The sequence below is a fragment of the Tupaia chinensis genome, unplaced genomic scaffold, assembly GCF_000334495.1.
Source record: "Tupaia chinensis unplaced genomic scaffold, TupChi_1.0 Scaffold000367_1, whole genome shotgun sequence".
Taxonomy (NCBI): Eukaryota; Metazoa; Chordata; class Mammalia; order Scandentia; family Tupaiidae; genus Tupaia; species Tupaia belangeri.
The window spans coordinates 749,665-776,523 of NW_006159864.1; the positions used below are offsets into that span (position 1 = coordinate 749,665).

General features: G+C 40.2%; 1 protein-coding gene across 4 annotated transcripts in view; it reads left to right on the forward strand.

The window, feature by feature from the left end:
- DCUN1D3 (defective in cullin neddylation 1 domain containing 3) overlaps positions 1 to 26,859 on the forward strand; it is a 41,847-nt gene that overhangs the window by 3,327 nt on the left and 11,661 nt on the right. Inside the window, exon 1 of one of the 4 annotated variants that reach the window (XM_027773747.1) lies at positions 20,135 to 20,282. The exons of 2 other annotated variants lie outside the window; for them this stretch is intronic. The gene's annotated coding sequence lies outside the window, so the exon portion shown is untranslated. Of the gene's footprint in view, positions 1 to 20,134; positions 20,283 to 25,259; positions 25,335 to 26,859 lie in introns of those variants that run through there. One more of the 4 variants, XM_027773746.1, reaches the window with a different exon arrangement.

Here is a 26,859-nt window from a genome sequence, read left to right on the forward strand (position 1 = left end):
CTGTTTCTTGAGCTGTGGGTCCAGAATGCAGCAGGATTTTCAATTGAGGGCACACCTTTTTTGTCTTATGTGTTGCTATTTAAAATTGCCTAATAAGTACTCTGAATGCGTTTAGTATATGAATCCTCCCTTGCTTCTGGCTCCTTATGACTTTAAGGTTATAGGATTAGGCAGTGTTAATAATATTACCCTGTCCATCTACAAAGATGACCATCAGGATCTAAGTTTTAATTTTTTTTTTTAAGGAGTCATAGTTTATGTTGTAATAGTCCCACACTTGTCTAGTCCTCCTGATGACTAATAACCCTCAGCTGAGGTGTAGGTTGATGCAAATTGTTCATTCAGTGGATTACATGAGATAAATGACCATTGTGGGACTCAGTTCCACTATGTCAGCATCTTTGGACTGGCATAGCACCAAGGGATGTAAATGCCTTTGCTTCTGTTGAGGCATTCATCTCCAGTAGTCTGTTCCTTTTCAGTCTCACCTTGACCAGATTGTCCACTTGAGTGGCCTGATTAAGATTTCTTCTTGATTTGGCCCTTTGTGTCATGTCACAATGGGCTGAAACAGAAAAAATATGTCTTTCTCTTCTTTCGAACTCCATGACAGTGACTAGTGTATTCTTTGAGTGAATTGGCCCTTTAGCCATGTGATCGAGAGACTTAAGTATTGCCTGGCCTTCTTGTAGTAAACTTGGTATTAGAAATGCTAAATAAAACCTTGTTGTATCTAGGACACATAGAAGAACTTACCCTGTTTTGGGTTCTTGTACTGTAGTAGCACCTGTAGATACAACCAACTTGAATAGAGCTTTCTGGGCAGTTCTTGAGTAAGGAAGGAGATACGGAGTAGAGCCTGATACACAATTACTGAATTCCAACTTCAAAGGGAATCTAATAGCCAGCAAGCAAATACCTAAAGTGAACAGCTTGGACCACGCAAGTAATAAACTCCATACCAAAGAGTAGTACCTGTATCTGAAAGGAATGGCAAGATGATGGTGAGATGTATCATTATCTCATACACACACAAACATACACGCGTACATGGCCCAGGTTAAAGATTTTGTGCTTGACTTTATATGCTGATATGGGGCATAAAATCTTTTATCTGATGGGTTATTACGCTTTCTACTATTCATCCTCATTTCAATGGTTTATTATAACTGAAGTATGGAAATGCCCTGTAGGCTGAAATTTCATCCACCAGTTTGGAGACTGGCAGCTCTTTTCTAATTTTGAAAGGGGGTGGATGGGTGGGAGGGGAGTGGAACAGAGCGAGAAGCCATCGACTCCTACATTGGCCACTAATTGTGTTTGGGGAAGGAATCCGCAAATCTAAGTGAACTGAATTCTTGGAGCTGAGCTGACCTTTTTATCTGGGCTACAGTGGGTTTGCTTCTTAAATTTCAGGGGCTTTTGGACTAACTCTAAAAAGTGGGCAGCCTAGAAAGCCAGTTGATAGCACTTTATTGGAGTGGTGGGTAAGTAGTTTTGCATTGCCTTAGATGACTTAAAAGTTAATCTGATTTTGCTACTGTTTTGGTCTATGTGCTGTGGTAAGGAGAATTAATTGTACACTGGCTGCCATTTGTTTTGAGGTGAAGAAGTGGTAACTCAGGTTGAAGTGATGCTAATTGCATGGCAACTCCTATTTCCCCAGCTCTTGATAACTTACAATTACTTTTTTGTGTCTGTTGCTGTTGGTATCAGCGAGCCAAGATCAGTTCTTCCTATATGTTCGGACAATGTTCTGAGGTTTTCTGCACAACAGACCAGGGTTAATTGAGTTAGTGTCCTTCGATTCAAATCTAGTTTCACTAGTTTCTGTGTCTGTTCTTCTAGGTGATGGAGGGTCCTATTTCTAGGGATTGCCACAGCATTTGACTGTTTAATTAGTGAATAATTACAAAGTAGAACTTCGTTTTCTGACATAATGAGAAAAGGTTGGAAGCGGCTCATACTCTTAATTCTTTGAAGTTGTGACCTGCTGAAAGGAGAAAATGGCAGGGGAGAAAAGGCTAAATCATCTTTAAGATATGTGGAAATTAGACCTTACATAAATGCATACATTAGAATAGGGAAGGTCAGTAAGTCAGTCTTGAGGTGGTGTTTAGCCCTTGAGGCAAAATAAGTCACTTAGGCTTAGCACCCAGATACCAACCTAATTACACTGAAAGGTAGAGCTAAAGTTGATGACTCCTCCTGCCTTCCTGAGGGCTTGTCCTTGTTCGAGTGTCCTTTAAGCTGTACTGTTGTTGGGTTTCAGGCTGAACTGCAGCATGGTAGTTTAGATTGCATGGCTTTGGGAAGTGTCATCTATGTTCCTGTTGTGTCTTGCTGTGCTGGATGTTTCAACCTCAGGACCTGGCAAGTGAGAATAAATCTATTACTGAGATCCAGACCAGATCTCATGACAAACTAAGGATCTTGAATAGCACCACTGAAGCCTTGGGCATTTCCTTTTCTAAGAGTGCTTACTGTCTTATAACCATTGTCCCCACCTCTGCCTATCAGCCTAGTAGACAGTGTTGGAAAGACCTGCCTCCTCATTTTTGTCGTAGATTGCTTCCACAGTCATGCAGCAGAGTTCGGTTATATCTTTTAGCTTTCTCTTGTTCATGAAGAGTTTGAACTGTATATAGTGTATGCCTAAAGTGGGCTGGTGTGAACTAAAATTTGATTGTGAACAAGATTCAAGTCATAGCATTTAGTATAACCTAGCATTCAATTTAATGTAGATTAAATACAGTTATCCCTCTTCTTCCAGTTTAGAAAGAAGCAGAGAAAAAAATCAGACCATGAAGAAACTTAGCTGTCCAGTGTGATGTTTATTTCAAACTGGGCTTTTGAGGAGCCCTCTTGGGAGCTGTTGCTGGAGTATGCTTGAGGCAGGGATGAGGGGTTCTTGCAATCTTCCTCCCATTAACTCTACTGCCTTACTCTGCAAAAAATTACTATAATATTCTGTTATATTGGGCTTCACCACAAGATACAATTTCAATGGAATAAAATGTCGGAACTCTAAGGCTAAAAACAGGTTTAAAAGTGATGATTTTAGTGGAAAAACAAATAGAAAAAAGTTGGTAACTTGCTTAAAGTTACATTTCAAGGCATAGGCAGCGACACTACTAGAATCAAGACTTCCCTGCACTAATTCTTGTTCTCAGTGACACTGCCTGTCTCAAGTTGGTGTAGGCTCTCAGAATTTAATTGAATCTTTAGTTTCGGTTTTCTATTTTTCTGGGTTCTTCACTCAAACATTTTGTCATAAACTATACATCTTTCAGCAGATACTCTTTATCATGAAGCTTATATGAAACAAAATTATTAATGGGGAATAGGAGAGACTCCCTGTTTAGCAGAGGTTGTGGATGCTTACTAGGAGAGCTTGCCTTTTTGTCTCAGAATATTTCTGAAAGTGAGTGCATTGCATTCAAATAGTTTAGACTTTGTCACTCTAAGCTATTAAGATAAACTAGCTTGGGACCAGCAGATGCATAATGGTTATATTGTTGGACCCCAATGTAGTCGACTGAGGTTCGAGTCCCCGACTCAGTGGCTTAAAACTTAAGTGGGGCTCATGTGCATGCATGCCCAAAATCCCAAGAGGAGAATGGAGGCGAAGGGATTGTGGTATGGCCATCTCCCCTGGGGATTTCTCACTTTCTGTCTCTCTGTCTCTCTCTGTCTCTCTGGTGAGCACACGTGCCCTATAGCAAAAATCTCTCTTAAAAAAAAAAAAAAAGAAAAAAAAAAGATAAGCAAGTGGGCACATTTTAGGGAGTACCTGTGCAAAATACTGGACCATATACTTCCTTTTCCCAGTGACCCACTCTGGAATCTGAACTGGAACACCAGGTGTAACCATTGACAGCAACTTTCCAATAGCTCTGTGGAAATAACCAGAATGAACACATATGCCTTGTTTTTTGTATCTGTCAAACAAATTTGCTTTCAGTTAAAATGCTTGCTTTATATCTCCTTAATGATTACCTATTGGGTGTTTAAACATTAGGGGGAGGTTCAGAATACTACTATAGAAAGTTTTCTAGGACTCTAGCAGCTCAGATTTTAAGAGAAAGGAAATCTCAAGGGGGTTGGCAGGTGGTGTGGTAGACTAGGGGGCTGGACTTGTACATGGTCAACCGAGGTTTGAGTCCCGTACTTGATGGCTTGGTTTCTCACTTTCTCTCTCTCTCTCTCTCTGTCCCTCTCTGGTCAAATGAAAAGAAAGAAAGAAAGGAAGGAAGGAAGGGAAGGAAGAAAGGAGGGAGGGAGGGAAAGAAGAAAATTAAATAAAATAATCCTTTAAAGAAAAAGAGAGAGAAAGGAAGTCTCAGGCCTTCTGAGGAGGCATTTTTCTCAATTGTGGTGACTTTTTTTTTCTCAGTAAGTGGAAATTGAGAGGAGTGATAGAGTGAATGTTTGTGTCTGTTTTTAAGAGTGTTTTCATTGTTACTTTATTCTTTACAAATTAGTTTTTCTTTGAAATAATTAGTTACATGTCTAGCCTTTTAGTCAAAACAATTGGTTGTAGTTCATGCTCATGGTAAGGAGAATTCTGCTTGGGAGTTTCCTAACCTTTTATGGAAGTGAAAAGTCAAAAGACTTTTCCAGAGGCATCAAGGATGGGTAGTTCAATTATGGGGAGGAGTGTGCTTAGGGGAGCAGGCCTTAGAGAGGGCTGAGTGGTGTCTGAGATGTAATACGGACTGAGTGTAGGTGGGAAAGAGATGCCATCAGTGGTCTAGCTGGGAAAGGGTAGAAAATGGGAAGAGGGCACTTTGCAGTGGAGCAGTGGGTAGGGAAGGAGCAGACCCAGAAAATTGCCGAACTCCAGGGAGCACCATTCATAAGGAGAAGGGACCTGCATTGTTGGGAGATGTGCTGGCCCTGACCACAAGTCCCCTCTATCCTGACCAGAAAGTATATTTCTGCTGCAGAGGGCTGAACGCGGGGATGTGGTGGCTGGTCTTACTAGACTGGTCTTCAAGATCGACTAGTCAGTCATGATAAACTGCTTATGGAATTTTGGCCTCTTTTTTATTGAGTCTATTTTAACTTTATTTTGAGAAATTAAAGGTTGAAAAATAAGATAGAATAATGTGTGTGGGTCTATGAGTTTGGGTTAGAGAACATAATGAAAAGAACACTGAGTGGTGGTGGCTACTATCATATAACAATGTCTGCTATCCAAAGGGAACAGTTAATGCAAACTGCTGAGATATTCGTGACTTTCTTAATAATGAACTGTAATAAATGTGAAATAAATCACAACTAAAACTATTAGAATCTTTTTTTTTTTAGTTTATTGAAGGGCACATGCATTCACCAGAGATAGGGTGTGGAGTGTGAAAGCACGCTGCCATACGGGCATGGTCACACTGTATTCCCTTCTCCTCCATCTCTCCCTCCTTTTGGGACTTTAGACACACACACATATGCGTGGCGTGTTTCTCAAGCTCCAGATCCAGTATTAAACTGTGTAATAAGCCACTTGGGATCCAGCTCATATAACCACTAGGCCATGGACTGACCCTAGAATAATTTTAGACTTCATATTTCTACATTTCATGTTCTCTTTAGTAGATCAAAATACTTTCTTTAGTTTTCTTTTTTTGTTTTATTCTACTTCGGACTTGTTGATCTGTCTTTGGGTCCTGATTGCCTACTAGTGTTCTGAATTGATGGCAGGCATGTATTCAGTGATTATTAGATCAAACAGGAGAGTGGCTTCTAAGCATCAGTGGAGTTGGTTTTAATGTGGGCCTCTTTCTGAGCTTATTAATTACATTGTTCCAACAGTTTTCTGGCAACAATTGAGTGTCCAGCAATTTGGCTGTGATATTGTCTGGAGTTAAGCACAGATTTCTGATGTGTTAATAACTCAATCTCACAAGATTGCACCATGTCAGATGCCAACGCAGGTCTGTGTGTACCCAAGTTATACAGACCTCTGCCTGGCAGACTACAAATTTGAGGGTTCCCATGACCCCTTTCCCCACTGCCCCAGGCTCAGAAAGTTGTTAGCATGATTCAGAGAACTCAGGAAATCATAGTACTGGGATTACAGTTTCATTAGAAAGGATATAACTCAGGGACAGCCAGTTGGAAGAGATGCATAGAGCATTGTTATTTGGTGTTGCGTTTCCATGTCCTCTTCAGGTGTGCCACCCTCTTGGCATGTTGATTTACATGTTTTCCAACCTGCAAGGTCTCTAGCCTCCTTATTTCCAAGTTTTAATTGCGGTTTCATTTTGTAGGCATGATCATTGGCCATTGATGACTGAACAATGTCTCCAGCCATCCCATCCCTGTCCAGAGGTCAGAAAGAAAGGCTTTAAGTGTGATGTGTTTGATCTTTCTGGTTTTACTAGCCCCTCCCTTGAAAGTTTCTGAAGGTCTACCCTGAAGTTAGCCTAAATTCAAGTGTGGACCAAGGGGCTCTTAATGAGTAACAAAAAATACTCATATCAGTCAAAAAATCTGTTTTAGGAGCTGTCAGGAACCAGGAACAAAGGCCAAAGATATGTTTGAATATATTGCATTAATTTTCTAGTTTTGTATCCTGTAAGTAGTAATGGACTAAGTCTACCTAAAGTTGATTTTGATAATTACCAGTGTGCACCTACTATTATTTGATGGTGTTTCTTGACATCAAGGGACCTTGAATTGGAGGCCAGCTGGTAGTGTAGAGGTGAAGGTGGTTGGATCCTACAGAGCCACCTACATGATTAGTCTCAAATCCTGCCATGTGAAAACATGTCAGGTGTATGTCTGCATGCCTGTATGCCAGAAGAAGGGAGAAGAGATTGCAGTGTGGCCAGCCCCCCTTGGGAGTCATTTCTCACTCTCCCCCAACCCCCAACCCCCAGCAAAGTAAAAGAAAAAGAAATACTTTGAATTGAATACTTCAGGTACAAAGAACAAACTCCTCCCTCAGTCATCATGAGGTAGTACTCACAGAGTGGGCTATATTCTTGAACTCCACAGGTTCACTAGCTATGGACTTCCCCAACACAAGAAACAAGCCCACTTAATAAGTCAGTATACAGACTTTTTGCTTTGTGTTGTTTTTTAGGTTTTGGCCATAGGGCACGTGCATTGGCCAGAGAGAGACAAAGAGAAGGAAAATGAGAAATCACTCCCTGGGGCAACTGCCATGCTATATTCCCTTCTTCATTCTTCTCTAAGGATTTGGGGCGCGTCCGCATATGTGCCTGGTGTGACTTTTAAGCTGCTGGGTCCAGTCTTGTACCATTGGCCCTCCATGTGGGAATCTGGAGCCTTAACCACCACACCATCTGCTGGCATCCAGCTATACAGACTTTATGTTCCTTTTTTTTTTTTTTTTTCAAAATTGCCAGAGGGTGCATGCACTTGCCTTGCCTGAGAGAGGCATAGAGACAGAAAAAGAGAGGAAACACCCTTCCCACCCCCTGATGGGGCATAGTCACACTGAAGTCCCTTCTCCTTTATTTCTCCATCCTGTTGGGATTTTGAGTATGCATGCATATGCACCTGCTGTGTCATTCAAGTGGCTGGGTCTGGGACTCAAAGGATAATTGGCTATGTGGGATTGATCTAGCTCTCTTAACCAATTGGCTATCAGGCTGGCCCACTTTTTTTTTTTTAATGTATTTCTTCTCATGAAGGAGGGAGAAACAGCACTCCCAACAGGATGTTGACATCAGGACCCCTCCCAGTCTCCACCAGGCTGGATCTTGGACATACTCAGGGAGGTGTCTAGATGCAAACCTGGAACCGTCCCATGTGGGTCAGCCTTGCTGAGTGGCTCCACCACAACCCAGTCCTCACATTACCCTTTAAAAATGACTTTTTAAAAAGTTTAGGCACAGGGACCAGCAGTTAGCGTAATGGCTATGGGACCAGCAGTTAGCGTAATGGCTATGTCGCTGGACTCCCATGTAGTTGACCACAGTTTGAGTCCCAGACCCGATGGCTTAAAACTCACGCCGGGCATGTGTGCGTGCTCACCCAAGATACCGAGAGGAGAATGGAGGAGAAGGGATTGCGGTGTTGCCATCCCCCCTGGGGGTGATTTCTCACTTTCTGTCACTGTCTCTCTCTGTCTTTCTGGCGAGCACATGCGCCCTCTAACAAAAACCTCTCCAAAAAAAAAGTTCAGGCACACACTGTGCATTGGCTAAGAACATAGCTCTAGAGTCAAGAGGTTCTGGATTTGAGTCCTGATTTTACCACCTACTTGCTACTTGACCTTCGATGACTCATTTATCTCTAAGCCTCAGTTCCCTCCCACTTATCTCTAAGCTTTAGTTCCTTCATGTATAGAGTGAGGATAATCATAGTAAATAGTTGTGTGAATTCAATAAGATAGTCCATTTGAAGGACATGGCACAGTGCCTGGCATATAAATAAGCAATAACATCAGCTATTATTAGTTACATGGCACACATAGCTAAGCTTTTCTGGATTGGCAACTCCCATGGGGCCAGGAACTATATCATTTTACCTCATATATATAGTCAGTGTTTGGGACAGTGCATAAAACCTTGCTTAGGAGCACAGTAGACACAAGTTATTTATCGCTTGAAAATAAAACCTGCCTTCTGGGTATCGGGGAAGTATGTGAGTGACTCTAATGGAAACTTCCAACCTGTTTCCAAGGCTGGCCTTCAACCCAGAGGTGGAAAAATCATCCTCCTGAAACCTTACAGAGTCTGGATGAGTTGTAGCAATGGGGACAAGGGCTAGGATACTCTTGGATCAAAAATTGGGAATCTTATCTAGGAGACATGTTTAACTTTGGCTGTATATTTTTGAGGTTCATGATCAGGCAGAGTGACATGAGATTTTGGGAAAGAAACAGATTTTTTTCAGCCAGTCTGGATAATCTTTGAGAGTCAACTGGAAAGTACCATGTTATGTTTTTGTTTGTTTGTTTTTCCCTCAGAGAAAATGAAATGCCCAGATCGATATGTACAGGGCTTACTGATTGCTTAAGGTTCTCTCATAGGTGAATTCCTCTAAGGCTAGGTCTCTAATTCTCCTTGTTGCTCAGTCATCTGGAGGGTGGAAGTCCTCAGTTCTAGTCAAGACTATACTGCCAGTTGTTGTGTGTTCTTGGGCTGGTCAGATCCCCTCTTTGAGTCTGTTTTCTTAACTGTGACATGAAAGAGTTAGGACTAAATCACTGTTTCTGAAACAGTGGCTTTGGTTATCGTATACTGTAGAAATGAGCACTCAAGAGTTTTTTGTACCACTGATGGGTGCATGAAATAATTTTTGGTGGTATGTGACAAATAATTTTTTTTTTTGAGAGGTTTTCGCTATAGGGCACGTGCGCTCACCAGACAGGCAGAGAGAGACATAGAGACAGAAAGCGAGAAATCACCCCCCAGGGGGGATGGTCACGCTGCAATCCTTTCTCCATTCTCCTCCTGGGATCTTGGGCATGCACACACACGCGACCGGCGTGAGTTTTAAGCCACTGGGTCCGGGACGCGAACAGCGGTCAACTACGTGGGAGTCCAGCGACATAGCCATTACGCTAACTGCTGGTTCCCATGACAAATAATTTTTGTTTACTAGTTCTATTTTTTTCTAATGTTGGAAGCATAACTAGCATACCACACCTATGGCTAGCTACATGGATAATGGTGCTTGGCTGATACTAAAGTAGATATAAATATTTTTTAAGTTTTGCAGAAAAATATTAGGTGGATAATAATTAGAAGGGCAAATAGGTTTGTAAAATAATAAAGATAGTGGATGCTGAAGTTTGTAAGTTCTAATACTCAGTAATTCTTGCTCAGTATCACATCTTACTTAATGAGGTCCTTATGGAGCAGGTCCAAATATGAGCCAAAAAAGACCTAGCGTACTGACCAAGTGACAACTACCCTTAATCGTGGCTTTTTCAGAGGATGAGGCAGGAGGATCATGCATTTGAGGCCAGCATGGGCAACATATCAAGACCTTGTCTCTGAAAAGTTAGTAAATACAGACAGACAGACTTGCCTCATTGAAGCAAATTGACAAATTTCTATTTCCGCTTTTATGATAAAAAAAAAAAAAAACCCAGAAAGTAGAAAGTAGACTGAGTAGACTTTAAAATAACAACATTAGTGTTGGTAGCTTTTTTTTTTTTTAATAATGAAAAAATAGTAGCATTGTTTCTCTTTCACCTTCAGCAGTTTCTCCACAACCTGGATTGATCTTTAGCTCCTTTCACTCTTCAGTGCTGGGAATCCCTAGAGCAGGAGTTATGGTTTTACTTGCTCTGTTGGGGAGAGAGGAAAAGCCTAACCACTATTCTTGAACTCAAGCCATGCATGCATTCAAGGCTCCGGACGCTGAGGCTCTGCCCGATCTGAAGTGCTGACCTGTACATTACTCGTGGGTTATTCCTTTGTAGGGACAGTGTGGCATGTGCTCCAAGATGAAGTTGAACAGTAACACAGGCAATAGTTAAAATTTAATTTCACTTTCTGTCATATTTCTCATAATTCAACATAGTGGAGATTGTGAGAAGAAAAACAAGTAGTGGTAGAAATGATAGACTGTTGTGGGAGGTGATTTTTTTTCTTTTTTCTTTTTTTTTTCAGTAAAACCCCAGAATAAAACTGAAATCTCTATTGAGCAATAGAAGCCAAGAAGGCTGCTTTCAGATGTAGTTTGTGGTTTTTTGAGGTTTTTAACCCTTAATTATCTGTAATCCCTAGACATTTTCTGTGTATCTTAACACTATTGTCTTTCATTATCTACATTTGGTTGGTGCTCTGTGTTCTTCAAGTGATCTTGCTGTTAATTAACTAAGCCTAAAGGGCCACAGATCTGGTATAGTGCTTCGTAATATATTGTTTACTGTTTAAAATTATAGTTTTAAAAAAATTCTGTAAAGGTGATTCCACGTCTGCTGTCTTCCTGCCAAGTGTTACTAGTCAAGGTTAGGTTTAAAAATAGAGCAAGGGACCAGCAGTTAGTGTAATGGCTATGTCGCTGAACTCCTGTGTAGTCGAACGTGGTTTGAGTCCTGAACCTGGTGACTTAAACTCACGTCGGGCATATGTGCATGCATGCCCAAGATCTCGAGAGGAGAATGGAGAAGGGATCGCGGTGTGGCCTTCCCCCCAGGGGGTGATTTCTCGCTTTCTCTCTCTCTGTCTTTGTCTTTTCAGTGAGTACACATACCCTATAGCAAAAACCTCCCCCCCCCCAAAAAAGCAAAATGGTGACAATGATGTAGCCCAAGATTTTTCTATTTGATTTGTTTAATACAAGGTTTCTACATGATATCATAAAGAGAAACTCAGATTTTTCCCACCTGAAAAGGATCCAGTGTTCCATGCCTTAAGTCGTCATACTCTGTACATTTTTATTTTTGTTATTCATAATGTCTTGTCTCCTGAGAGAGGGAGAGAGAGAGATCATGACCTGTGTTATTGAGCACACTGAGAAAGGAAAAAAGAGCCCCTCAAGACTGTATCTTGCAGGATTAAAAATCTCTATTTTCACTAAGATCTAATTTATTACATACAGTAAGCATCCTTTGAGCAGATTTCATTTGATTTCTAACCAAACTTACCTTTCTCCTTTTATGTAAAAATCATAAGACCACCTCGCTCTCGCTCAGGTCAGATGTCAGGTTTCCCCTGGTGCAGTTAGTCATTACTTATAGATAATGGCTGATGGGTCTGGATAAATTCTAAAAAAGGATTGGCAAGGGTTGTGACATTGGCCATTGATCTACAGACTAGGTTTTGCAAAGCTAGAGTGGGGTTGTTTGTTTCCTTCTCTTAGGAAATTGCTATTGGATCGATGTGTCTTGGTTAAGATCTCTTGAGGGCAGCTCAGCATTTGTGCTTTTATGAGAGCCTCGTGAAAGAAGACTATTCTTTCCCAATCATACACATTATCTCCATGGTATTATAATGTCCATAAAAGGATAAGCATTCAAGACCACACATTTAAAAAGATAAATGTATGACAATTTCAGGAGGAGAGACATACAAACATAGTGGGAGAGTTCAATACTTTGCAAGCCATTCTCAACATGTTTCTAGCACCACTTATTTCTGATCTTCTCATGGTAGAGAAACCTTTCAGTTCATCTGGAGTCATTCCATTTCTAAAATAAAGCTCTTTTAGGTTGTTGGAAACTTAAACTATCATAGTGTACTTAAAATCAAGTTTTAAAAAAAAGTGTTCAGTTGAAGACTTAATGTTTAATTCTGAATGTAACATCCCCCCTCCCCCAGTAAAAGGACTGGAATTGCTTAATTTGTCACAGCTTTTGCTTTTCCAAGCTTCCAGCTCAACCATTGCTTGGCCTAGCAAAAAGAGATAATAAAAAGTTTTGCAACAGGTAAAGTTCCAGTTGCCTTTTCCCTATTTGGAAGGAAATGTTTTTTCCTTCTCTCTGAGCAGTTTGGCCTAACCTCCTCCCCATTTCAGGTTTGCTCTTTTACTATTTGGATATAGTATTTAAATGGAGCCACCCAGCACAAAGTTTTAAAGGTCCCAGGCATTTAGTACTTCTGACACAACTGTACTGTAGTGAAAGAGCTGTGGGTTATAATAGCAGTTTAACAGAACAACCTTTAAAAAACACTTTTAACAGTGTTTAAGGTTTCCAAACAGATAAAAGATATTTTCTCTCTAATAAGAACCAGACATTAAAGGTTTTAAGGTAGAAGTATGATGTGAGGGACTGGCTTTCCCAAATGGAATGTAGACCATTTCATAGGGGATTTATGAAACTCAAAACCAATCTTGTAAGCTAGAAAATTTTGGCCTCCCAGGGCAAGAGTGCAGGAACGGAAATTAGGGGGGGAGATGGAGAGATAAGGTATTTGTGGGACACAGACATAGTTTGTTATCTGTTAATGAGGATGTGTATAGTATTCTTTTTTTATTTTTTGGAGAGATTTTTGCCATAAGGCGCGTGCGCTCGCCAGACAGACAGAGAGAGACATAGAGACAGAAAGCGAGAAATCACCCCCCAGGGGGGATGGTCACGCCGCAATCCCTTCTCCTCCATTCTCCTCTTGGGATCTTGGGCACGCACGCACACGCGTCCGGCGTGAGTTTTAAGCCACTGGGTCCGGAATGTGAAGCGCGGTTGACTACGTGGGAGTCCAGCGACATAGCCATTAGGCTAACTGCTGGTTCCCTGTATAGTATTCTCAACTGGACTGAGATGTGTATCATGCTGGGTAAAATATCTTCACAATCTAAATGATGTATAGCAATTGAATGTATAAATAATAATAATAATAAAGATTAAAAAGAAAAGCATAGAAAAGAAAAAAAAATTTTTGGCCTCCCAAATGTAATGGGCTGACCATTATATTCAAAGTGAAGGGTATATAGTTTGCATTTTTTTGAAGGACTCACCTTTCATTTTCTGAAGCATTGGATATCTGGTGTTTTAAGAAGAAGAAACTTTGTTTATATGTAACCAGTGCTTGGTTCCTACAGATTTGAGTGCATGTTGTAGATTTTGTTCTTGAGGACCTTTCAGTATGATAGGAATATCAGATATAAGAACATTTTATCAGATATAAAATGTAGTTAGATTTGTGCTATAAAATTATCAGTGCTGGGACCAGCAGATCGAGTAATGGTTATGTCACTGGACTCCCATTTAGTTGACCACGGTTCAAGTCCTGGACCCGCGCTTAAAATTCAAGCTGGGTACATGTTCATGGGCACCCAAGATCCCAGGAGGAAATGAAGAAGGGATTGCAGCATGGCCATCTCCTGGAGGGTGATATCTTGCTTTCTGTCTCTCTGGCAAGTGCATACACCCTATAGCCAAAAAAAAGAAAAAGAAAATCAGTGCTATAAATGAAGGTGCTGAGAGGCAGAGAGGCTTGTAATCATCAGTAAGAAGTCCTGTGGGACAAAAATCTGAGCAGGGTTTGAAAAAGTCAGATTAGAGAATAAGAAATGAAGAGGCATTCCTAGCAGTGGTTACAGTGTATGTAAAAAACTAGAGACTTGAGAGGCCATGGCATCCTGGAGAATAGAGAAGTGTTTCATTATGCCTGAAATACTTGGAATGAGGTGGGGTGATAATGACAGTAGTTGAGGTCAAATATGGAAGAGTATATGCCATGTTGAGTTTGGATTTTCATCTGTAGGTAAGGGGGATCTATTGTTATTTTGAGTAAGGACATGGCATGTCCACATGTGTCTGTGCATGCATGTGTACGTAAGATTCCTCCACTGGCAGTGTATTAGAGAGATTGGATGGAACTAAGGTAAATCACTTGTGGGGCTATTGTAATTTCCTCCATTTTTCTATCCTGTTGGTTTTTTTTTTTTTTTTTTTTTGGAGAGGTTTTCGCTATAGGGCACGTGCGCTTGCCAGACAGACAGAGAGAGAGACATAGAGACAGAAAGCGAGAAATCACCCCCCAGGGGGGATGGTCACGCCGCAATCCCTTCTCCTCCATTCTCCTCTCAGGATCTTGGGCACGCACGCACACGCGCCCAGCGTGAGTTTTAAGCCACCGGGTCCCAGATGCGAACCGCAGTCGACTATGTGGGAGTCCAGTGACATAGCCATTACGCTAACTGCTGGTTCCCAATCCTATTGGTTTTGTGGCATTCATACTCACACACCTGATGCGTTTTTCAAGCCTGAGGTTGAGATTCTAATCCCAATTACTTATGTGGGGTCTGGCTCCCTTGACCATTAGGCTATGGAATAGACCTTAATTTTTTTTTTTTTTAAGTTTATTTTTTTCACGAATGAGAGAGATGGCATCCCCAACAGGATCTTGATGCCGTGATCTAGCCCCAGCTTACGCTGACACTGGTTAGTGGGCATGTGCGTATCCTGTGTACTCAGAAAGGTCTCTGGATTGACCTTGGAAACTTCCTGTGTGTGAGCCTCACAGATCATTGTATTTTGTTAATATACAGCTATCCAACCCCAGTTGCTTTATTTCTGAGCTTATTTTCTAATCTGTAAAATAGAGAGACTACTTCAATGGGTAGCCATGGAGATGAAATATGATTGTGACTGTACAGTGCCTAGCATGGTGTCTGGTGTAATAAAGATAGTAGAGGGAATCTTTGAGTTTGGAGTTGAGGTTTTGAAACTACGGTTCATATGTGATTTGTGGGTTATATCCAAGAATTAAAAACAAAACAAACAAAAGAAATAGCATAAATCAGAGTACATTATAAAAGTAAGGGAATCTTATCTCTGAGTTATACTTGTATGTATGCATTCAGGTCAGGATGTAAAATGTTTTTCTCACTAAAGATTGCAGTTAAAGTTTGAAAGCTAACTGACTACTCCAAACTCATTTCTTAGAGACTGAAGGACTTTGTACACCAAAACAAACAAAAAGCCACTCTACTGTAGTATGCTTCTTTCAAAGAGGTGATTTAATAAACCTCCAAACTTTTAAAAAATGGCTTTGAAAAATGTTATCCTTGATTTTTAATAAGTAAAATGTGTTTGAATTTTAGCTTTGCCTCTTAAAAGCTGTAAGGCTTTAGGCAAGTTACTTGGACTTTGTATTTCAATTTTTTCATCTATAAAATGGTAATAATAACAATGCCCATGTCCTATGGTATTATTGTTGGATCAGTTGGTGTATGTAAAAGTGTTTTGAAAATGATGCCTGGAGGGACCAGCAGTTAGCGTAATGGCTATGTCGCTGGACTCCCATGTAGTCGACAGTGGTTTGCGTCCCGGATCTGGTGGCTTAAACTCACGCTGGGCGCGTGTGCATGTGTGCCCAAGACCCTGAGAGGAGAATGGCGGAGGAGGGATTGTGGTGTGACGATCCCCCCGGGGGATGATTTCTCACTTTCTGTCTCTCTGTCTGGCGAGCGCACTAGCCCTGTAGCAAAAACCTCTCCAAAAAAAAAAAGAAAAAAAGAAAATGATGCCTGGTACATAGTAAACTGAGTATTTATGGACTTTATTATGTAGAAGGACTCCTACTGTGCACGTAGAAAGATTCCTACAGTACACCAGCTACATGTAGGTGCTTGCTTTTCAGTGTTTCTTAGGTACCATTTGACTCTTTTCATGTCATTATAATACTCCCATCTTATTGGAGCTCGCAGTCTAAGATGCCGTCACTAAAACAATAACCTTTGCTTTTATGTACTTGTTTTATGTGACTGCTTAGGAGCCCTAAGTGTGTGTGTTCCATATGTTTGTATTCCATGAAGTAAATAATGTATAATGCTCTCAGGACCAGTAGATGGTGTAACAGTTACATCACTGGACTCCCACGTAGTCCACAAGTGGACTTCTTAATCCTCTCACTGGTGGACATCCACTGTTAAACAACCCGTACTATTTTTCATGACTCACTGAGAAGTCCCGTGGTGGTGTGATCCCTGTCCCCAGCTACCAACATTTAAACTTGTAATTTTCAATGTATTGTGTAAAAACAAACTTCTAATTCTGGCTACTTTTCTTTTCAACTTTTCTTTTCAAGTCCCCGACCCGGTGGCTTAAAACTTGGGCGCATGTGTGTGCATGCCCAAAATCCCAAGAGAAGAATGGAGTAGAAGGGATTGCGGGATAGCCATCTCCCCTGGAGGGTGATTTCTCACTTTCTGTCTTTCTCTGTCTCTCTGGCAAGTGCACACTCCCTATAGCAAAAATCTCTCTCTCAAAAAAACAAAGTATTGAATACTTAATAGATATAATAAAGTATCTATTATAGTAAAATGTCATATTAGACACTTTTTTAAAAATCAGAAGAACTTATTGGAGAAGAAATTAATGAAATGTTTTCTTTTCTGGTTCTTCAACAATTTTTGTTTTTGCTTAGAAGGAATAAGTGTCAAAGTTGTCTTTAAGATTGACTTCTCTTGCATTGAGAACTTGATGTCAGCAAACTGATTTGTAGTGAGACAACTGCTTTTTTGAGCTGTACTGGATACTGACTTCCATTTCTCTAAGCCCATTGGCAATACGCAGTTGTAACCTGGGTGAATAGGAATTAATCCTGGCTGCCTGGCAGAAGTGGATTTGTTATATAATTTATGATACCCAGAAGTCTTTTGGGAGGTCTTTATTATTTTACTGCTAGGATAGTATCCATCTAAGCCCAAAGATTAATTTTTCTGGTTCTCATCTAGTTCCACCAGAGTGATTCTCATCGCTGAAGGAGCAGCAACTTGCTTTTAAATGCTCGCATTTTGCTTTTTATCTGACACTTTAGAGGTATGCTAATCAAGAATGGGTGTTAGAAATCCAGAAATGTTTCAGTTAGTGATTTATTAATAGTTTAGAGATTTTTTTCTCCTGTTAAACTGATTTAACTTCTGAAAAATGAGTCATATTCAGGGTTTCAAACATTTCCTCTTTTGACTGGTCTCAAAAAAGACTTTATTTAATGTTTCTGTCTTATAAATTGCTGCTGAAATTCATTTGTGTCAGTCCTGCCACTGCTGATACGAATGAACAGGTTGAATGTCAGTTTGGTTTTCCATCATCTGACACAAGTGGACTTCTTAATCCTCTCACTGGTGGACATCCACTGTTAAACAACCCGTACTATTTTTCATGACTCACTGAGAAGTCCCGTGGTGGTGTGATCCCTGTCCCCAGCTACCAACATTTAAACTTGTAATTTTCAATGTATTGTGTAAAAACAAACTTCTAATTCTGGCTACTTTTCTTTTCAATTTTAGGCCTAAAATTGGAAGCTCTATTTTTATAAAACAGTCTCCTAGAACAGTCACTGGTGTTGCTATTCTCTCTCTACCCCAAATATCATAAGTGGGCCTGGGGGTGGGAAGAGCAAGAGCAGGCTGTTTCGTATGGTTGGGCAGAATGAGTGGGCCTGCCAGCCAGCGGAGGTGGCATCTGCTCTTTGCTTTCTTGGCAAGTACATCTGGCTTTGGAAGCCTGTTTAGGACTTTACTTCTTGGCCTTTTCTTGTCGTCATTTGAAACACAGCCCATTGTCTCCAGCGGTTATAATGAGAGAAAGGACCTTTATGGTCCACATCTCTTACCCTCTTGGCAAGGTACATGCTTCAGGCCCCAGAGTTAAAAGTCACTCTGTCATCAAATGGATTTTAGTAAATATCACAGTGGTATAACAAGAAGTGTAAAGTTGACTGTGAGTCCTTTGTGTTTTAAGTAGGTGATTCCCCATTGAAAACAAGTAGTATTCAGGATTCAGAAAATCTGCCTGCTTTGCTCTTGCATCTCCAAACACTTTAAATACTTATTGGTGGGGAAAACGGAGTTCAAGACAGCATCTAAAGGGGTTTTCACTAGAGTGTGCCTGGTCAGTGAGCCACTGGAGCTTCCTAGAGTGCTCGGTGGCTGTGGCTTCAATAAACTTAGCACCCTTGCTAAGAGGAGAGGCACGACTGATTCCATTTAATAATGTGATTTTTTTCCCCAAGGGACTGAGGCCCAGGTAAAAAGAGATATGACAAGTTAAACGTCTCCCTGTTTCAGTTTCAAATGCTTTCGCAGTGTTTAGGGTGAAAATTAGCTTGTGAAGTGGGAAAAGAGAGTTGTGTACTGCTGGCAGAGAAGCAGGGTTTGTATCACATTATCTGAGAAACTGATGAGGTAGGGAATAATTGGGACCATGAAGTAATTGGACAATTCTCTCCTCTTTCTCTTTTCTTTGGTGGTGACTAGGGTTCTGGGGGCTAGAGGGATCCAGAAGAAATTAGGTTTTTAGAACCAGCTTGAAAAATGAAATTGAGTTCTGCATCCTTAGGACTCAACTCTCTTTACTGTTGAATGTTTGCTAGCGTCCTCACCTAACTAGAACTGGTATAAATAGCTACCATTTATTGAGTACCAACTGTGCTAGGGAGTGCGAAGCATGTCAGATACATCATTTATTCAATCATGAGTTAATAAATTTAATTAAAGTGATAGACTAGTGCCTTACACAGAGTGAGTGCTCAGTAAGTATCTGTGATTATTATTTATTCAACAGATAATTAAATTCTTGCTATGTGCTATATAGCTTAGGTGCACTGGATAAACTGGTGAATAAGATAAAATCTCTGTTAGGAGGGGGAACAGACAATACATAAATCAACAAATTTCGGAGAGTGGTTATGTACTATGAAGAAATAAAACCAATGTTGTGATGGATTAGAGCAAAATGACACTTAGGTGGGTTGGGCAGGGAATGCATCCCAGCATTTAAACTCAGGCTCATCTGATAAGGAAGGAGCCATTTAGTCTTCACAGTGATCTTTTGATTTTCCCAATTTCCAGGCAAGGAAACTGAGGGGCAGGATGGCTAAGTGTGTGCTGGAAAGCTCGCCACGCCAGGCTGTGCGAACCCAGTCATTCTGCATCTACATGTGTCCTATCCTTCCTAGGATTGTACTGGAAGTACGTGATTGTACTGGAACAGCTGAAGGAGCTGTGTATCTGTGCAACCGGTTTTTGAGTGAAGGAATGAAAGGTGGTTGTGGTACAGGCAAAACACTGATAGCAATTTAGGAAATCTACATGTAATTTCAAGGACCACCCCCTATTTTGGGATGCAAAATGTGTGTGTGTGTGTATGTGTGTGTACCATTTATCTTGGGTCCATAGCTATCTTCAGAATTTCACACTTATTGATAACCAAAGGAGCTTGTGGTGCTGCTACTTTTTAGAATTTTCTCATATTCATTTTTCTTAAAATAGAGTCAAGCTGCTGGGGCACAGTTTTAATAAGACAGCATTGCAATGGCCTTTAGGAGGTGACAGTTTTGGCAGGTCATGTGAGCAGGAATCATCAGATGTTTTCCTTTGCAAAGCCTATAATACTGTAATGCTTTCTATCAGATATAAGGCTCTTTTTGATTTAATTATCTGCTTATCTTTATACATGTTAATGTGCCCTGGGACCTCATGCCATATGAACATTTGTGAAAATAACTGTTAAAAAAGTAAAACCCGAACCTCAAAGCTTCAAATGTCAACCTGTAGGGTATGCACTTCCAATAAAGACACACAAAAATGAGCATTTCCTGTCACTGTCTTTGAAACCCAAATATTTTTTAATTGGCTCTACACTTAAAATCAAAGAGAAATTGTTTCAGTGATAGTAATTGAAACCAAGAGGGGAGCCAAGTTCTGGTCATGTCTGACTTTCAGTTTCATAGGATGTGGTTTAGATCAAATACCTGTTTCAGCTAGAAGATTGATCATGTTGTTATTGCAGAGAGGAAGGCCTCCAGGAGCTGTGCTTTACAGCCTTTCACGTGGTGTCTGAGTGCTGGGAGGCGGTTTCTTCTTGGAACATGAAGAGGACAGAAAAAAGAATACAGAATAAAGTAAAACAGGCATAATATTCTGTGACACACCTACCTGAATGAGGTTTAAAGTTGTGAAATGGTCATTGTAAAGGTTCTTCCTTATACCATTGTTTTTTATTTTGTTTATTTTTGCTGTAGGGCACATACATTTCGTGGTGAGAAAGCTAGAGAGAGAGAAAGTGGGAAAGCACCCCCCAGAGGGGCTGGCCATGCCATAATCCCTTCTCCAACAGTCTGCGCTTTGGATTTTGGGTTTATGCCTACATGCGCCCAGTGTATTTTTTAAACTGCCATGTCTGGTACTTGAACTACACAGTTGGCCATTTGGGATCCAGCTGCCCTAACCACCATACCACTGGTGGACCCAACTTTTTCTTTCTTTATAAGTAGGCGCATTTTATCACTATATAGTGATAAAATGTATAGTATAGTAATACATAGCCCAGTAACAGTCATTTATTATCAAGTATTAAATACTGTACATAATTGTGTGTGCCATACTTTTAAGTGACTGACTGCAATAGGCTTATTTATATCAGCTCACCACGGAACATGAAGAGGACAGAAAAAAGAATACAGAATAAAGTAAAACAGGCATAATATTCTGTGACACACCTACCTGAATGAGGTTTAAAGTTGTGAAATGGTCATTGTAAAGGTTCTTCCTTATACCATTGTTTTTTATTTTGTTTATTTTTGCTGTAGGGCACATACATTTCGTGGTGAGAAAGCTAGAGAGAGAGAAAGTGGGAAAGCACCCCCCAGAGGGGCTGGCCATGCCATAATCCCTTCTCCAACAGTCTGCGCTTTGGATTTTGGGTTTATGCCTACATGCGCCCAGTGTATTTTTTAAACTGCCATGTCTGGTACTTGAACTACACAGTTGGCCATTTGGGATCCAGCTGCCCTAACCACCATACCACTGGTGGACCCAACTTTTTCTTTCTTTATAAGTAGGCGCATTTTATCACTATATAGTGATAAAATGTATAGTATAGTAATACATAGCCCAGTAACAGTCATTTATTATCAAGTATTAAATACTGTACATAATTGTGTGTGCCATACTTTTAAGTGACTGACTGCAATAGGCTTATTTATATCAGCTCACCACAAATGTGTGGTGTTGTGCTATGACATGACAACTACAATGTCATTACTGACAGGAATATTTTTTATTTGTTATAATCTTATATAGGACTACTGACATTGACCACTATGTCATTAATGTGGCATATGACAGCATAGTGTCTTTTTTTTTTTTCTTTTTTGGAGAGGTTTTTGCTATAGGGCACGCACACTCACCAGACAGAGAGAGAGAGACAGAGAGACAGAAAGCAAGAAATCACCCCCCAGGGGGGATGGTCACACTACAATCCCTTCTCCTCCATTCTCCTCTCGGGATCTTGGGCATGCACGCACATGCACCCGGCGTGAGTTTAAGCCACCGGGTCCAGGACTCGAACTGTGCTCAACTACGTGGGAGTCCAGTGACATAGCCATTACACTAACTGCTGGTTATAAAAAAATTTTTTTTATATAAATATTAAAAAAGTGGAATTAGTTGGCAAATGTTACAAACGATGTTGAGGGAAATAGGCACTCTGAATTCACTGCCAGAATTAATTTGACACCACTTTTTTGGGAAGTCAGATTGATTTTTTATATATATGTATGTATATATGTATGTGTATATATATATGTATGTATATATGTATGTATATATATGTATGTATAAATATATACATATATATATTTTTGCATATTCATTGGTTTCTCTTCTAGGAATTTATTCTCAGATTTAATTACAAATGTACCAAATTATAGTTGCATTTTTCTGTTTATTATTCCAGTATTGTTTATAATAATGACTGTTGGAAGCAGAATAAATATCTAATAATAGAATTAAATTGACAAATTATGGTCCCCCCCAATAGAAAACTTTACTGGCTATTGAAAATGTTTTAACAGTCTCAACCTCTTTGCTGTCTTCTGTAATACACCATCAAAGTTTCAACAGATTGATTAGCAAGGTATAAATAGTCTATGGGTTATGTGAAATAGTTGGAGTGTTAATGATGATACCAATATTACTGTTGAATTGCTGCTTTTTTGAAAACTTTAATGACAGGATAGTATTTTTATGAAAAAGTGTTCAGTGGAAGAAGTTGCAAAAAAAGATGTACAGTGCGACCCCAGTTTAGTTTTCATGTGCATATAATATGTATGTGCATGTAGTTATGTGTACCATCTGTATGTGCTTACATAAAAGACGGAAAGGATATACTTCAAAATATTAATTGTAGGTAGCAAGATTACTAGTTGAAAATTTTTCCCTTTATGTTTCTCTGTAAAGTTTCTAAACTTCACAGAATAACTATTTAATACTTAATTTGGCAGCAGGAAAGAAAGTCTTAGCGGCCTCATTTTTCTGAGCAGGTATACTGATGTGGTTGAAAGCAGGGCTTCTTTTATTGTACAAGTCTTTTCTGTCCCTCTTCCTCTTCCTGTCCACTGTGCATTAGCAGACAGCCTCCATCATGGGCCTCTAGGAAAAAGCTGATAAATGTGGTCTTAATGGATTTAGAATTTTCTTTTTCAGAGAATTAGCGAACATTAAGAGATTGATTAGTTACCATGTGATGACCCTGAGGCCTACTTACAGGCCATGTGACTTTAGAAACCACATCTATACATTTGTGGTTGTTCAGGTGCCCCTTTTAAGACATTTGGATGCAATCATTTATCATCTATTGAGTTCCTTCCTTATCGTTTGTCTCATTTCACAATTTCCTTTCTTGCCTTTTACTTACATGCAAAAATCCAATGTTATCTCCAGTTAATTATTTTTCATTCAGTTGTATTCTACTCGGAAGGTGACTAAAATGTGAATAGTTGATTTAGTAATTGGGTGTTGGAGGACTCCTCAGCTGCAATCAGGTAAACCTTTAGGGTGGCTGATACCCATATGCTAACTGAAAGCAGGGAATTAGTGCCTAATCCATGGGATCTCTTGAGGCTCTATGCTAAGGAAGAAAACAAGCTGTGAGTGTAAAACTAGACATGAAGAGTGTGTTAGGCATATCATTTAAGGTACTATGAAGCAAAATCCAATATGGCCCTCTGGTTTTAAAAGGGAAAAAACACTGAAAACTATGGTGTAGAAACAAAAAAAATGGCTGACCTAGAAATCTAGCGGTTCTTATTAATGATACCCTTTTTGCACATAAATGGGTAGCCAGACCTGTTGACAGTAGTGACAGTAAAAAATATTTGGGTTGTGAGACCAGCAGTTAGTGTAATTGTTATGTCGCTGAACTCCCATGTATTCGACCGTGGTTAGAGTCCTGGACCCGGGGCTTAAACTCATGCTGGGTGCATGTGCGTTCATGCCTAAGATCCCGAGAGGAGAATGGAGGAGAAGGGATTGTGGCGTGGCCGTCCCCCCTTGGGTGATGATTTCTCGCTTTCTGCCTCTCTGTTTCTCTGTTTCTGTCTTTCTGGTGAGCACATGTGCCCTATAGCAAAAAAACCTCTCCCCCAAAAAATTGGTTGTGGGTCTGTGAAATGATATAACCCCTTTTTGGGTTATTTTGAGTCATGTGGGATTAAACACTTCTGAAGCCCAGAGACCAAAAATGCTTCATTATTTGGTACTTGGAAGCTTCGTATTGCAGATAGTATTTGTTCTAGCCAACCCACACGGCCTTCAGTCCTCAGGCCTTAATTGTATATATGTTCCTAGTGTAGTATATTTGAACTATGCAAGGTAAGAACAATGAAAACACTTTGAAAAGTAAAGAAATAACTTTATCCTAGGCTGACTGGTCTTAATCATGAGATCTAAGGTTATTTTATAGAAATATTGCCAGTTGGTTTATTTTTGTGTTTTTTTTTTTTCTTTCCTCCCTTCCTCTTTTTCTTGTTTCATCCCTTTTCTTTAGCACTTTTGAGACTGACTGATGTTGAAAGTGGTGTTCTACACAACTCTGACTGGAACTGCTATCTTAGCTTGCTGCTGCAGTATGTTTTAGGACAAAAAGTCTTTTAAAAGCATGAAAATAGAAGCAGACGGGTCGTGTTTGCTTTGGCACAGGGAATAGCTTTCCCTCCCAAGTAGCTCTGTGTAAGACCTAATCTCTAAAGGTGATCTCTCAAGTCCCAAGTTCTAAATGACAGAAGTCATTCCACATTTAAAATATTCCCTCAATCTTCCCTTATTTTTGCAAATGTACTTTCTAGGAAGTAGTTTACAAATGGACACCACCCATTTTCCATCTTTTTTCTCAGGTCATTCAGAGTCTGTGGCTGCCAGGTAGGATCAAGAGGCTCTTGTGGTCTTGCCTTGAGACTCCCTGGAGGATGGCTTCCGCCAGTAAAGCCATTTCCGCCTTTGGCAGCTGTAGAAAAACTGTCTGTGGAATTCATGGACTCATGTTCTCTATCCTTTGGGTGTCTGGCGTTTATAGCAAGAAATAAAAACATGTACCCAGCCAGTTCTACAAATTCTTAAATGAAAGTTGAAAAGATGGGTTTCTTATATTGCTAAAATGTAGAAATATCAGCATCTGTCAGTGGCTTCTTGCTACCAAATAGACTCTAGATGGGAACAAATGGAGTAGTGGAATGGATTGGTCTCTTCTGTCAAGGAAGTATCAGAGTTGATTGCAAGTACCTGGCAGACACTTTTTTTTTTTTTTTTTTTTTTTTTTTTGTGCCAGCATTTGCCTCCTATGTTTTATCTCTTCATTTCATAAGGCTGTTCCTTGGGTGATGGGCTTCCCATCAGCGACCAACATGACATTCCTCTGAGTAGGCTTCTTGATCTGGCCAGCTGCAACAAAGAGCCAGCTTGCTCTGGTCTGTTTTCCTTATGTCATGGCCTATTGCTGACCCCACAAAGATCAAACTAGAATGACCAAGGAGAGAGAAAGCTAAAAAAAACCCCATTATTATTTGTCATTCTTGTTCAGATTGGAATAGCCCTGTTTTATCTCTTTTAGATTTCCAATTTTTCCCTTTTCTGAAAGGCTTGGGCAAGGAAACATGCGAGAATGTCTCATGAAGGAGGTAAGGTGTGCATCCTTATTTGGGTTACAAATTTAGAACTTCATCCTCTTTGAATGCCAAAAGGTAAAGGTAGTTCCAGAATATTAGACCTTGGAAAGACTAATCCAGACCTCTCACTTTATTATTGGGGTCACAGAAACTAAGAGAGGTTAAGAGACTTGCTGAAGGGCAGACATTGCATAGGGAGATCCCAGATCAGAACCAAAGGTTTCCTAGGATTTAGTCTATTGATATTGACTTGGTACCTTTGGAATACTTATCAATAAGTTTTTTCTTGGGGCATCATCATCTGCTTAGGAAAAAGGGTATAGCCTGGCACACATCATAGCAGAGAATAGGAGTGAGACCAATGATGGAAAGTGGAGAGTTTGGAGTCAGACTACCTGGGTTTGAATCCCTTTTCCTTTGTAGACTGGCTGTGTGACCTCAGGCCAACTCCTTTAAACTCTGTTTGCTTCCTCCCTCTGTAAATAAAAATTACATTATCTTCCTTGTAGAGCTGCAGCAGATTAAATGTGATAATTCATGTCAATCCCTTAATAAATATACGTGATTGTTTTAAAAATATTGTTACTTAATGTGTTAGTACCATAGACCAACCACATTGGCCCTTCCATTCATACATACAGTCAATTAATAACCAGAATAAGACCCCCCTTCTCTGTGAAACCTTCTCATAGGAAGTTTGACAGACTGGTTTTATTTTTTAGTACCACTGTTTAGCAATTAAGAAATCTATAAAAACTGTAACAACCTATTCTCAGGGTTGTTGTAAGATTTGAACGTGATGATGCATATGAAGCATGTAGCCAGCCTCATATTCCACAAATACTGGTTTCTCTTGCTCAGACCCTGTCTACCTTTCTTTCCACAATAGTAGTCATACCTCTCTCTCTCTCTCTTTTTTCATTTGCATTGTGTCTCTATGTGGGTTAGCCCTCCATGGTAGTTCCATTCCATAAGAAGCAGTTCTGTTTCTGTAATTGAGAGTAAGCCTCTAGAAGACAAGGGATTTGGCTGTCATCACCTCGCAGAATTTCCTGCTAGAGTAGAGCAGCTTCCTGATCCCTCTTTGAACCGGAGCACCCACAAGGACCATGGCCTCTGGGATTGGCCTTTAGGTCCAGCAGTGCCTGCTCTGGGCCTTTTGGCCAGGCAGCTAGCCAAGCCCATCTCCAAAAACAGCAGCCAGGGCTGGCGCAGAAGAGGAGGGATTCTGGAGGCTGATGTGCAGAGGCAAGAGGGAGGGAGAGAGGTAGAAGCAGTTGGAGCTGAGATTAAGGGAGAAAAGCTGGATGATGATTTTGGTCCAACATAAGCTGAATTGCTGAGCAGAGTTATCATCTTTGATTTTTCAGGTAAACACCCAAAAACTCAACTACCTGTAGGTTTCCCTGATTGGGGTTTTGTTTTTTGTTTCTTCAAATTACTTTAATTCTTTTTTTTTCCCTGTCTTTCCTTTCTTCCCTTCCCTCCTTGTACTTGGCTCCATTTAGTCCATTTGTGCCACTTAGCTGAAGCAGAA